Raw genomic sequence first — 6,310 nt, forward strand, 5'->3', positions numbered from 1 at the left:
AAAAGTTTGAATCATGGGAGAAGAAAGAAATGTTACATCATGATGCATTCAACTCTGTTGAAGCTACCTTTGAGGAAGAGCCTCTGTGTGATTTTCGTGAACCTCTCTAGGTTAGTTTTTTCTTCTTCTTTCTTTTACTATGGTATGACTAGCCATAAATAACACAAACAGTTAGTATAGGAGAGATTATAATCACTATACAAGAATATGGTCCATGAACTTTATGAAAAGAAAGAGTTTAGACTGATTCAATCCTAAAAACTCTGACCCAGACTCGACCAAGTCAATTCACCTGCAAACTCTGCTTGCCTTGAAGGATAACCAGGAACGAGTTCCTGCAGGGGCGACCTGAGAACACATCACCAGCCAGCACCAGCAGGAGCCATCCGAGGCTGGTGCATGTGCTCACAGATCGCTCCTGTTGGAACCCTGTCTCCAACCCTTCCTCTACTGCAGCAGCTGCCGTTGCCGTTGCCGTTGCCGTTGCTGCTTCTGATATTTTTGAGATTATGCTTCTGTTTATACTGCACGCCCTCGGGCAACTCGTACTCCAACAGTTGCGTTTTTGTAAAGAGGGAGTACAGTTTGATAGTACCATTCTAGTGAATTCATGTACTGCCTGCCCATCTCTTTCCATGGACAACCATTTCTCTCTCTCTCTCTCTCTCTCTCTCTTTTAAATTATTTTTATCCTGTACGTTCTTTTCTTTTTTATGGTACACTTAGGAGGAGCAAAATTCCGGCAAAATCTTGAAATAATTGACCAAATTCAAAAGTTTGATTCGATTATTGATTTGGAAATTTATTTTTATTTTAATTATTTTAATTTATTTGATTTGGTCTAGATTTTAAAATTTTGAATTTGATTAAATCGGTTTAATAGAATTGGTATTAATAGACTATTATGCTGTGAGAAAAAAAATGAAATTCACTATTTTAAAGTATCGATCCATTTGATTTATTTATGCAGATTTAATTAAATTTTTGCTCATGAATGAACACATTACTTCCTTTATAATAAAAAATAAAATTCACTATTTTAGTAGTTTCGATCGATTTTAAGATTATTTATGAGAAAGTAAATGGAAGAATTATAAGACGATGTTGGACATTACTTACTCAGTCCTAATCTCTTAAAAGGGTCAAGTAAGATATTAAAGGAAAAGCTAAGTCTAGAGAATGTCTAATACTCATCTTGAATCTCGATCGTTGACCTGAAATCCTTGATATATCAAGCTTCTAGTAGGAACTCCAAATGACACCGGACCGGACCCATCTAGCCCAACTTTCTACAAACAACCCTCGTTCAAACCGGTCTCTTGAAAGATCCAATCAACTCATAATTTTTTTAAAAAAAATATTAAATAAAATGTCTACTCTAAATATTTTATCAATATTGACGCCTCCGAATATTGAATCTTGCACTCACACCAACTCTTACCCATCACCACGTGGTGGGAACCAATCAATTATTGATGATAATAATAATAATAAATAAATAAAATCTTTTGAGTGCTGGAATCCATGACTAGGGCCGGTTTGATACGACCTATTAAATTTAACATAATATACCATATGTATTTAAAATTTTGATATAAGAAAAAGTATACTATCGATAATTCAATATATTGAAACTTTGATATATTGGGTTTTCGAAAATAAAATTTTTACCGTTCATATCGAAATATTTGGTATATCAGTATATCAAAATTTTGATACCACGTTGGATTTTGATATTTCAGTATATATCAAAATATCAAAAATATTAAATTTCATATGGATATCGATAAGTTCAGTAAAATATTATACAGTATTGAAAGTTTTAATATATCAAAGTTTCGATTTGAACGATATATAGTATGCGCAATATATTGAAATTTTTGATATTTTTTCCACTACAATATTAATTTTCTTAATAATCCTAAATTAATTCCATAATAATGGATCTATTGGATGGCAATAATTAGTGATGAAAGCACTAAATTTGGATTAAATTCTTAACTTATTTAACAATTTTCATAAAATTTAAAAAAAAAATTAAGGGAGATGGTTTTGCTTAGTTTACCATTCTGAAAATAAGATGAAAATAAATAAATAAATAAGAGTCAAAATGATTCACTAAAATCAATGAACAAATGGAACAACAATTACGATTAAGCTAACAAATTTCTCCCTACAAATTAGGGAGAATATTTGAAATTCTACAAAAAAAAAATGAAATCCTAAATTTAATTTAAAAAAACAATGGTAGACAAAAATTATTTTTTGATTTTCTTCGTTTTCGTTGGGATTAACTTGACTGATGGAGTGACAAGCGGCGGCGGCGGCGGCGGCGGTTGCGGACATGTGCTTTTCCACTCGTGGGGAGCTTCTTTCAGGCAGCGCATTTCCAGGATCCGGCGGTGGGAGTTGGAGTGGATGGCGGCAGAAAAGGTGGGGCTGCTCGCCGGACGGTACTCGGGCACGAGGCGACCGGACTTGTACCGGACGCCGCAGGCGTTGCACAGCGTCTTCCGCCCCTCCGGCCCCATTCGCCACTGCGGCGTCTCCTCCGCCAGGCAGTGCCTACAGCGCCGTCGCTCCGCGGCCCTGGCCTTCGTCGCCGTAGCCGTGGCTGGCTGAGGCGGGATAGCCGTCAGCAGCCTCCGCCGCTGCGTCCGTCCTTTGCTCCTCGGCCGCGCCGGCGCGGAGAAGGATGCTGCAGACGCCAGGACGGAAACAGGGCTCGGCCCCTCCCTGGCGGCCGCGGCGGCGACGGCGGCGCCGCCGCTGCTGCTGCTGCTGAATGAGTGGGCAGGAATCGGAAACGAAGTCTCCAGCGAGCGGAAACGCGTCCTTGTTCGCCAGCCACTCAAGCTCTTCCTCTTCCTCGTCTCCTCCGCCGCCTCCGCTCTCCACCGGAAGAGCCTAAAAAATCACATTTTGATCGTCCTTCAAACATAAAAATCGAATCTTTAGAAGGTCGAAGCGGAACCGGAAGGCCATCGACGGACGGGTCGAAGAAATCCTGAAAAAGTAACGCCTGCGGCTGCAACTCCCCCGTCAGCGGCGGCGTTGAAGTCGAGAAGAACGATTTCGTCGCCGAAGAAGGCCTTCCCGGCCGCCGGCGCCGCCTCTTTCAATGCATCCACCATCTCTTTCTCTGAGAACGTCGTAGCCTTTCTCTGCCACTCAAACTAACGGCGAGAAGATAAAAGAGAAAATCAGCTCTTTTTTTCCCCTTCCGTTTACCTTTCTCAACTTTTTTTCCTTCACTTCTTGCTTCTTTCACCTCAAATTAATGCTTCCTTCTTCGATTTTAACCATTTAGGGTTTCCTCCTTGGAGGATGTTAATCTTCCATTTTTAAATGAGTTTTGTAAATGGGAAATTGTTGACTAACTTTGACTGCTCCATTTATCGCCATATGACTGTTTTTCTTGACTCTGGGAAACATTTTGATTTGTCAGGATTGTTTTTTCTTTGGATAAAAATTAAAATGACATCCATCATTTATAAAATCATAGATAAATATTTTAGCTCAAGGCATGACTGTGTTAGTTAGTGCGCAAGGTCGGAGCCACCTTGAAAGGTACATATAGCCCGGGGGCCCAATATCATAAAAGAAGTAATATTTTTTGGATTTATGGGCAAAAGAAAAGAAAATTTGAAGAAACGATGAGCATAGCTCGGGTAGTTTGGAATTAGCTCGAGTAAATTATTCGGGTTGGCTCCGCCATTGTTAGTGCGGGATAGACTTATTGAAATCGACAAGAATTGAATCTCGATGAAGCCGAGACAATGTCCTCCCTTGTAGTGGTCAACTGTAGTTTTTCGATTTACCTCTTCAAAAATGATCGTAAAATCGATCGTAGTGGCGGATCCACACGGAAGTAGATGAATATCTTATTTTCAATTAAAGTGAACTATCTAAAATATCTTTATATTATTTAATCATTTAACTGTGTAAAAATTAATATTAACTTCTTCAACGGTAGACGCTAGATATTAATTTCTACATATAACTAGCTTTTACAACTATAGAAGTTAGATATTAACTTTTACCATAGTGATTTTATATCATTTTAATTTTACTTATCTGAGTAATAATCTGATTAAAATAATATTTTAATAATAAAAACTTCATAATACTCGTTATATTTTAAATGAATATTATTTCATCACGACTAATCGTGTAAAAATTAGCATGCAATTTCTACAATGTGTAAAAGTTAATTATATCATTTTGATTTTCTTACTCTAAATGATAACTTAATTAAAATAATATTTAACAAATAAAATAAATGATTATAACTCCAAGACACTCATTACATTTTTAATGAATATAACCTAATGATTGGACATGTAGGAAACTAGTATGTAGCTTTTACAATGTAGAAACTAACCGATAATTACTATAAAAAAGTAACGATAAAGGTAATTCGGATAATTTATGTGAGAAAGGATATCCATTTGATTTTAATTGAAAATGAAATATTCAACTGACTTTAATTAATTAAAAAATAAAACATCATCTTAGATTTTTCTTTTCCTTTTTCGAGAATACTAGTCGTGCTATTTCCTCCTTATCGCATGACCCACTAGTATTGCACTCGACTCAACTCGACTCAAGCTTAGAGCAACTGCTTCAACATTGCTGGTGGTAGGAGAACAGAGTCGGGAGGCTTCATGTGGAGTTCCACCACCGTTGTCGTTGATAACATCACTCGGTCCTCATCTCACTAACATTACACGTGAAGTAATCCATGGTTCATCTATTTCAGTAAAAAGGTGAAATGCCCCTATTATGGGCGTAAGGAACAGATCGCGGTTAGTTAAGTTCGAGAGCAGACAATCGGATCTGGCCCAAAGTGTCATAGAGCCCACAACCGGGCTGAATCCTCTGGCACCTCATCCCCGAGTCGAGTCTTGCAGGCCGAGTCGGGGGAATCGGGTAGGACTCGATGGCAGTACTTCTCCAATGGAGTCGTAACCGGATCGAGGCGCATCCTCTCGACTACTCGGTACCGAATCGAGTCGGATCCTCGAGTCGAGCTCAGAGCGTCACGGAGCCCGGATCGAGCCGGATCCCCAGCACCTCAACCCCCGAGCCGAGTTGATCCGTTTGGACGTAAGGTGCGCCGACTTCACCGTTCTGCCCTGGCCCAAGACGGGCTTTTCTCTTTCTTTCCCAAAGACCACTTTCCTATCATGCAGTTGTGAATGTCCTCCTGCCACCTCTGTAACTCATCATAGCAATGCTCTGACAGACGTGTGTGGTGACATAACTCCCTTAAATATAAGTCAACGATGGAACATATGCGCTGACTATATCATGCCTTCTGACACATTCATAATGGTGATGAAATTTCAGTCACATCTGTGACATGACATAACGTCTTCGATTCATATAAAATGTTAGTGTTGTACTAAGGGGAGGGATGAAATCTCACAACCCCTCTCTTTTCCTCTTGTTTTTTCCTCCCTCTCCACGAACTGACTTAAGCATCGGAGTAGTCGCGTCAGGGCAACCCCTGGCCTTCCTTCTCACTGTGTTTGTGAGCGCAGGTCCCAGAAGCTTTGTGTCTCCCTCCCTGCTCAAGTTAGCTCAAGTGAGGTGCTGAGAAGGAGTAGCGCATCCAGAAGCGGATCTCAACAGAAACAATGCCACTTTAGCAGTCCCATGACCATATGTAAGGAGGTAAATCAGAAAGTTACAGTTGGCCATTACGGAGAGGGTATTGCTTCGGTTACACGTCGAGATTCAACCCTTGTCACTGCAGTAAATCTGTCCCGTAGTCACCAACTCAACCATATCTCGAAGGCAATTTATGGTTCACCTATAACACTCTTGGTGTGAGCATAATAGTCAAAATTGTGACATAATCCTTAGGATAATACTGTCCAAATTAACCACCAACGATCTAGATTCCGATAGGATCTAAATTGAGCTAAATTTTTCGATTCTATTCCTTTGTACATTAGATCTTCTACACTTCAATTCTACAATTCAATCTAATGAACTTTTATTCATTTCTAAATAGGATCTTGATGTAACTGACTGGAATTAAACTTTGATACAAGGCTCTATTTAATCATAATGCTTGTATTCTATTGGGTGAAGATGGATCCAAAAGGAAATTAGTGACCGAATAAGAGCGAGTAACAATTTTGGACCGAGCATTACCTTCTTAAGATATATATCATTGTTTTTTTTTAATATTGATTTAGGATGAATTTTAGAGCCTAACCTAATCTGCAATATTGATGGTTTTAATTTGAATGAATGAATCAAGGCTAATTTTAGTTCAAATTGAATTGGATTTTATTTA

At 38.9% G+C, this 6,310-nt stretch overlaps 1 pseudogene; it reads right to left on the bottom strand.

Annotated features, from left to right (window-relative positions):
* Positions 1-2,258: 2,258 nt before the first annotated feature.
* Positions 2,259-3,144, bottom strand: LOC141828643 (uncharacterized; annotated as a pseudogene).
* Positions 3,145-6,310: the final 3,166 nt, after the last annotated feature.

The sequence above is a fragment of the Curcuma longa genome, chromosome 4 (assembly GCF_044706935.1).
Source record: "Curcuma longa cultivar G26 ecotype Majalengka, Jawa Barat chromosome 4, ITB_CL_G26_1.1, whole genome shotgun sequence".
In the NCBI taxonomy this organism is placed as follows: Eukaryota; Viridiplantae; Streptophyta; class Magnoliopsida; order Zingiberales; family Zingiberaceae; genus Curcuma; species Curcuma longa.